The sequence below is a fragment of the Anoplolepis gracilipes genome, chromosome 10, assembly GCF_047496725.1.
Source record: "Anoplolepis gracilipes chromosome 10, ASM4749672v1, whole genome shotgun sequence".
NCBI lineage: Eukaryota > Metazoa > Arthropoda > Insecta > Hymenoptera > Formicidae > Anoplolepis > Anoplolepis gracilipes.
Window position 1 is genome coordinate 8,153,036 of NC_132979.1, and position 8,371 is coordinate 8,161,406.

At 33.9% G+C, this 8,371-nt stretch overlaps 1 protein-coding gene across 2 annotated transcripts in view; it reads right to left on the bottom strand.

The window, feature by feature from the left end:
• Nucleotides 1–1,578, bottom strand: part of LOC140669919 (retinal guanylyl cyclase 2) — a 63,398-nt gene extending 61,820 nt beyond the window's left edge. The window contains exon 1 of one of the 2 annotated variants that reach the window (XM_072900130.1): nt 985–1,576. The gene's annotated coding sequence lies outside the window, so the exon portion shown is untranslated. Of the gene's footprint in view, nt 1–984 lie in introns of both variants that reach the window. The other variant, XM_072900131.1, reaches the window with a different exon arrangement.
• Between the last annotated feature and the right edge of the window lie 6,793 nt (nt 1,579–8,371).

Consider the following 8,371-nt stretch of genomic DNA (forward strand, 5'->3'; position numbering starts at 1 on the left):
TTCTACAGTGTTATATTGTTTCTTTTATAATTGTTTGAAATATAAAAATCATTAGTCTATATACTTTTTTACTCTGTACGATATTTTTAAGATAATAAATCTATAATTATATTATTATATATTATATATTATTTATGTGTGTATATATATATATATATATATATATATAACTTATTATTATAAAATATTGAAAAATATGAAAATAGTGTCAAGACCTCAATTTTGCTAATACTTTTGATTTCTCAATAAAATTCGACAACAAATTGGAGAACAAAATATCTTACTTTGAAGGACGTAAAATCGATGTTTTGGATCCTCCAAAGCAGATCGATCAAAGCTGCTGATACGTTTAATGAGAGCGCAGCCAGAGGTTGTATTTCTCCACCGCGATTATTTGCAACATTCCCAATTATATGTTTCTCCTCTGTTTTAGACGTTGCTGTTTTGGTATCCAAAATCAGATCGTTTAGCCGCTTAATTAATGGGTCGGGAGACGGTCGAAGAGGGTCGATATGCCAAGTGCGTGGGATATGCCCGCTCGCTATGAACTGTCCCGCCATTTACGCGGAGGAGACCGCGCATATTATCCACTACGCATTCCCATCGTTCCCTCTGGCGACTGTTAATTCCCCGCGAATAATTTCTACGAACTAGCAGTTTCTCATTCGAGCAATTAAATAAATTGCTCTTTTAATGCCGCTTCGATTAAGAAATTAAACTCTCCCTTCTTTCCGCGACTCTCGCATTCACCGGAGAAACAACGTTTCCATCGGACCGATCTTTGGATTCATTCCAAAAAGGGGGTCGACAATATTCTTGGCTGTTATCGAAATTGCTTGTCGCTTATAGTAAGTCCATAAAAAAAAAAAAAAAAAAAATTCGAGGAAACGCGACTACTTAAAGTTGTCGCTCTGTAAATATTCGATTATGAGGAGAAAGAGGCAACTTCGAATACACGAGATCAACGTGGTCGAGTATACTCACGGGACAATGACATTTAAGCCGAGTCTTCTCCCGAAGCCATCGTACTCTTCCGCGAAGAACTCGAGGACCCAAATCTCGAAGAGACTGTCCCCTGGCCCGGCTATTCAAAGGGTCGTTCGTTCACCAGCCGGCAAAGCGGAGCCTCTCGAAAGCGGTACACATGGTTCCAGGAATCTTTGCCCACCAGTTCGACAATAATAACAAGGGCGATTCGATCGCTCGACGAGGAAAAATAAAAGAAAAAAAAAAAAAAAAAAAAAAAAAAAAAAGAAAGGGAAGACTCCCGGGGACTCTTTCGATTACAGTTTCGCAATCTTACGATTATATATAACCGACTACTCTGATCAACCGCACGTTAGCAGCGCACATGTTCCCGCCGCGTGACTCAGGCGGAACCCCCGGACCACGGCTTCGTCTTCCCACCGCCAACGGGACACCCTCGCCGGCGCCACCCTCGGACGCGGGGTCTCCCCCGTGGACCGATCACGCCGACGAGAACGGAGAACGGCGACGATGACGGAACCCGCGCGCGTATCCGGCAATGTATACCGAACGCTCCGGCGCTCGGTATCGAACTGACTGCGAAAGCTCTCTAGAGCTCTGGCCAGCTCACTCCTACTCTCGGCGAGACGCGCGACGCCGGCGACGAAGAGAAGAGAAGAGCGGCGGCGGGTGAGAGTCCGTCCCGGGGAAGCCGAAAGCACCAGCGCGCACGCCAGCAGCACCAGAGGGTAGGCCAGATCATCCCTACCTACCTACTCCCTTGCGCCCAGAGAGAGAGAGAGAGAGAGAGAGAGAGAGAGAGAGAGAGAGAGAGAGAGAGAGAGGGGAGAGGAGCTCTTCATCGCCGCAGACTTTTCCCCCGGCTTCGTCGTCCTACATATCCGAATTGTCCTCTCTCTCTCTCTCTCCCGCTCTTGGTTATCCTCCTTCTCGTTCACCGGGACATTTCGCGGATCGGAATTGAAACCGGACGACTGCGGTTTGATTGGCTGCCGTCGAAATGGAACACGCATCTCGTGCGGTCAGCGTGCGTCTCTCCCGTCAAGACGAAGAGACTGTTGTCGAGCGGATCCTTATACGAAGACCCTTTCAGTTGTTCAATTGTAGTCGAGTCCTTGTGAAAAAGCCACATGAGATGGAGAAATATTTTGTATTACGTTGGTGGTATGCGGATTATTTGATACGATGGAGGAGACGTGAATTATATTCATGTGCGTGCTTCTAACTTAGAAAATTAGACGTTCGCTTTTATGATTCGTGCTCGTTCATCTCTTATGCTCGTTCATTCCAGTGATATAAACACGCATTATATGGACCATCACACGATCGTACAAGCTTTGTATCCATAGTTAGAGTCACGTTTTATTTTCTCGACAATTTCTACGCTATCTCTTTCAGCATTCCTTTCTAACACAAATATAATGCTAAAATAAGAAAAGATTATAAAAAATATATTGTATAAATCTTACTATATATATATAATATTACATTTATAATTAATATCTCTTCTTTAATTTGTGCTATTTTTCGTAATTTTTATGAAAAAAAATTTGTTTTCCTTAATACTTTTCTTCTAGAAATTTAATAAAAATTTTTAATACTCAATACATATTTAATCTAATCTTAATCCAGAAAAAATTTAAGTAAATGTTTTTCACTATGCTCATTTTAATGATGGATACCTTTCGATTCAGAATTTTAAGGAAAAAACATGGAAAATATAATGTGTGTATACTAATATAATTTTATTAATGTTATGCTTGAGAAAAAATGGAAGGAAAGAAAAAATATTTTTTCCTTTATACTTTCTTCCGTAATATAAGTTTCGAATTTTCTGCAGATTAAATTGAAAGTTTCAAATCCAATAAATCTGCTCTCGGTCATGTAAAATCAATACACCCTGGAAAGTCCAACTGTTAACGCAAGCATGAAAAATATTGGAAGAATTGGGATGGTTACTCTTTGCACAAGTAACCTAGATTATACAACGGGAGTAAATTTGGCGAGACAAGAGAGATTGTGGATTTTATAGTAGAGTTTATCAAAGTAAAGTTATGAACAATCTTGGCCAAAAGTATATGGACTACCTTCGTTAAACTATAGTAACTCAAACTATAGTTATCCGCACATTAAAAGGGGTAGCAAATTTTCGACTGCTTTAATGCCCTGATTATTTATTACAACTCTATCCTAAACTTCTCACCGGTTCTCTTGCTAATTTCCATTCGCCAATCAGCTTGTCACAAATTATTTTTAACTAAGATAAATTATTATTATAAAATATTTTTAAACAAAATTATTAATTCTCCGCTCGACTAAAGACCCTTTGGTCGTTTCGCGACAATTGATAGCCTTGGTAAGTAGAACAATGTAATTCTAGCGAGACAATTGTTTCTTTCGGTAACAGACAGTCGAAAAGTAAATTAATTGGTCCTCCACGTTGCTACTTTTCTTTCCTTCGTTTGCGATCCTCCCATTTATTTTTAATACCGGTATCCAACCAATTGGAATTGAATCTAACAAATGGATCAGCGATTGGGTGCCATCGACCGTACGAGACAAAATGCGTATGAGCTCCGGTGATGCGTGTATAATACATCTCGAGAAGCGGGCTTTAAAATCCTCATGATAACATTTAAGTAAATCGCGAAATCGAAGCGATTGCCGAGATTTCTTAGAAAGATGCGTATCTCGCTCTTTCGTGAAGGAGATTCCTGTCATCGCTCATCTCTGAAATTTAATATACCGCTGCCAATCACACTTTCTGTCGTTGAAATTGATTTTTTTCCCGTTCTGTTTATTTGCCATATTCTTGATCTTGCATAAAGTGAAATATATAAAAATGAAATAGAAAATTATTCCAAGGATTCTATGCTTTTTTAGATTACATTTATTTATTTATAATAATCTCTTTCTTAATAAATCATACTTTATATATATATATATATATATATATACATTTACGCCTTTACTCTTCGTGAATATTTTGTTTTAGCATATTGTTAACAAGATTTGTACAAGTTCTTGAGTTTGTTCATTATAAATTCCTGTAAAATTTTAATAAGTAATACTATCAGGTGTATCTTTGTTGTTACATTTATTTTTCAATCTCTTTTTAATTGAATTCTCTATAAATTTTCAATTGGATTCAAGTCTATGCTATTGCGTGACTATACGGGACTTTAATATTTTTTCAGTTAAAAACTGTATGACACAAATTTTCACTTTAATAAAAATATTAACAAACTCTTACTATTGCACCAAATAACACTTTTTACTAATTAAAAAAGTATAATATAAGTAATTTATAATAAAATAATATTCTTTTAGAATAATTAACGAAAAAGAAATTAAGGAACGCCACTTTTTTTTTTTTCATTACCTATTCTAATTATTTCCACACGTCTGTGAGAGAAACCCCTTTTCTTTGTTATTTTTTATAAAAGTCTCGTCTCGAATATTTTTCTTTTTTCGTCTATTTTATTCGTTCGTTGTTCCATTGGTTTATTTTATTCACTTAACATGGTTTGTCGTTCGTTTTACATCGTTTATTTTATTCGTTCGTTTTTCATCTCGCTATTAATAAATCATGATCCGCGCTAACCACATTATATGCACCGCACGTTGTTATAAACGTGATCATACATTTTAAGATGTCAAATCTGTGACAGGCATTATTTACGTCAAAATGCACAACTCAATTTATTACTACTCTTTTCATACATTTTGATAACAGTGTATTGAAAATAAATACAAACTATCCTCGTTAAGCGTGATTTTATCGGCTTTGCTGTAAAATGAAACGTTGATTGCTCTCGTACAAATAAAAGGTGCACCCTTATTAAATCATCGTCCCGCAATATAAACCCGTTGAAGGAACGGCAAGTTTCAAAGCTTAAGTGGCATGACTGGGTAAGAATGTGACGTTTCTACGAGCGAAGAGGGTCGATTTATCTTAGTTTAGAGTGACAAATTTTTCGGGTCTACGAGCACGGTATGTACAAAGATGGATTTAATACGGCTTTTCTCCTCTTCTTATCTCCCTCGTCCATTCTATCCCTATACTTGGTATTTCTCATCTACCGAAACATTTCGCGAATTGAAGTCGAATCTGACAATCGGATTAAACTCTGATCAAGCATGCAAATTAGAACGTGTCTGGGAAAAGAGAAGAGATTTTTACAAGATTTTGTTTTTAGATAAATTATCAAGACTTAAACTTAATTATCGAAATTAGAGTTGACGTCAAGATTAGTCTTGATATTATGTCGTCTTTGTCTGGAAATTCGAGATAAGATCAAGATCAGATTTTTTTAATTAACACCAAGATTAAAATTGTCAAGATTGTTGATTTTTGAAAAAAGCTTTGTAAGGTAGATAAAAAAAATAAATTATATTATATACAAACTTAAAAAATTTGTTTTTATAAATAAAAACATTTATATTGATAAATTTAGAGAAACAATTAGTACGATAAACAAAATAAACAATAGAAAATTTTACATAATTATTTAGCTATACATATAGTATATTATATATACGCGTTTTGAAAATATACAAATGACATAAATAATAATAATTACCTTAAATAATATATATTATAAAGATTATTTTAAAGTATTATTTTAAACAATTGTTCACAGTATTAGATTAAATTGTTAATAAAACTAAAATACGATATTTGTTACAAAAATTCACTTATTGTCAAGACAAGATTTAAATATTTATAAAAATATTAATTAATATTGAAAAATATTGTGTCTTGAATTTTGCAATTTTAGTCGAAACTATCTCGTTTCGCAAACGAGAAAAAATGTGAAATATTACCAATGATATAAACAACGTATAAAAATATCTTCGATGAAATCAAACTCTTTGGCAAAATTCGACAACAATTTATATCGTTTTCCCGAATTAATTTTCCGCTTGTTATTAATGCGTGAGAGAACATATTGGAAAAAAACCACGGCTATATATTTGAAAAAAAGTTGATGTGCAAAATAGGCAATTTTGTTTTTTATCAACTTATTAGCATCCTGAGCGATTCCGCCGTTCTCATTTTCATCTTTTCGCGAGAGTAAACACGCGATTTTTATTATTATTATTTTGAAGTTTCGGCGGTTTTTGCAAGAAACGTCGATATTCCTTGGAGAATGTTTTCCCCTTCGGACAATTGGCATAGTTGCCGTATATATATATATACGTCATCGAGAATTTTTCACGCGTTCACCATTCGTTCGACGGTGAGAAATTTCGGTCAAACGACCCGGGTCAAGGTCGTTACTATGCGGCCACATCTGTCTATTGTGTGAAATCACGCGTTATATATCTGCATTTTTTGCCGCCCGCTATCTTAATATTCAACTCCCCCTTTTCCCAGCGCGCTCTGACTTTTAAATATCAATAATACTCGACATTTTCGACGATTACGAGCAAAAGGATCCGCTCGTATTTAAATATGTTACTTTGAAAGGATTTTATTTTGAACGATTTTAAGGGTCGAGTCTACGTGTCTGAATTTTTCATTTCTCACACGTTTATGGACAGTCTGTACATCGGCTTTACAACTGATCGTCATAGTGCATGAGCGTTATACCTCCTTGCGATTACCGCAGGCAAAAGCGTAATATCCAATAACGGTGCGTCATGCTCAGTCGTGAACATGCATATGCGCATGGTAGATTATGGTTGCATACGCGTAATGCGATTCCCTATGCGAGAATGTCCGTGCCAGAATTTGCATACGTATATCCCGGAGCTGTGAAGAGCGATATACGTCTATATTAGAAACTTTTACGTAATTACGTAAATACGTGCAGATGTCAAGATACGTGACGCACATTTATGACTGTTTAACATTTATGTGGGAAGATATCCTTATTAGCTCCTTACTAATAAAGGGAATCTTGTGGACCTGAACATTCCACTGATTTTAATGAAACTTTGTTGTACACGTGTAGAAATAAACAGATGAATTTAGAAATTTTTTTAGCTGTTGCTCAAGACAGAGATGGGCATTATTCGAATGCATTTTTATTTAGTTATTTTGTTATTTGAATAAAATTTTATTTGTTATTTGTATTATTTATTATTTATATTATTCATTATTTGCATTATTCGTTATTGCGTTATTCCTTATTGTATCATTCGTTATTTGCTATTCGTCATTTGAATTATATTATTTTACTTTCCGTTTGTGTTATCTATTATATATTATGTAGTTTTTATAGAATAGTAATTAATAAAATTATAATATTAATAACATTATTGTTATTATAATATAGCAATATTATTTAAATTTCCTAAATGTAAAAATAATTGAAAGAGAGAGAGAGAGAGAGAGAGAGAGAGAGAGAGAGAGAGAGAGAGAGAGAGAGAACAGCAAGCATTATGTGTACTTTGATTTTCTTTCATTTTTTGATAAATTTATTTCAGTTTTTATTTCTTTTGTCAGTTTTGTAGTAACTTTTCTGTGATATTTTTTGAAAATAAAACGTTCTTAATAAAAAATATGCAAACAGCTTTATTTATATTATCATAATATATAAATAATTGTTATTTTCATATTAAATAATTATTATTATATGTATTTAATATGATGCAATATAATTATTTAATTGTTTGTATTATTCATATGAATAAAAAATAATACAAACATATTAGTTAAATAATTATTTAGATAAAAATTTATTTAAATACTTATTTAATTGAATACATTTTTATTCGAATAAAAATGTATTCGTCATTTATAAATAAATTATGTTTTATGCTTCTGTTATTCGTTATTTATTATTCGAATAAAATTTTGCCCAAGAAAGGGTCTAGAACGATTCTAAAGGATGAAACTACCCCTTATATGAGAGGCTTTTTGCTTTTCTCAATATATTTTGAAAATGATAAGGGACACTTCTTTATTTAACCGCATTAATGAAATTTTGTCAACATTTTAACATAACATTTTTAAAACACCTTTTGATATCTCGAAATAATTTTCGAGATATATCAAGGAAAGCAAATAGTCGCTGTTAAGGATGGTTTCGTCCCTCAGGATTATTTTGCGCAGCAACTGAAAATTTCTAACTTCATCTATTCGTCTCTACATGTGTAAAATTTCATCAAAGTTAAAATTTTCTATCTCCCTTTTAAGTGAATTTTTATTCAAATTTCATGTCAGAGTTTAGTTAAAGAACTGTCAAGACAAGAGTAATTAAAAGCGCAAGGGAAACCTGAATTATCGTACATATTGGAGTTTCCACGTAACTTTGTCGCGTGAACCAAACTCTCGAGATACGTCACAGTTACAAAGTAATCATACTCCACACGAGACGTTTCGCTAATTTCTTCGCCTATAATATACACGTAAATTTATTATCATATCCAGAAT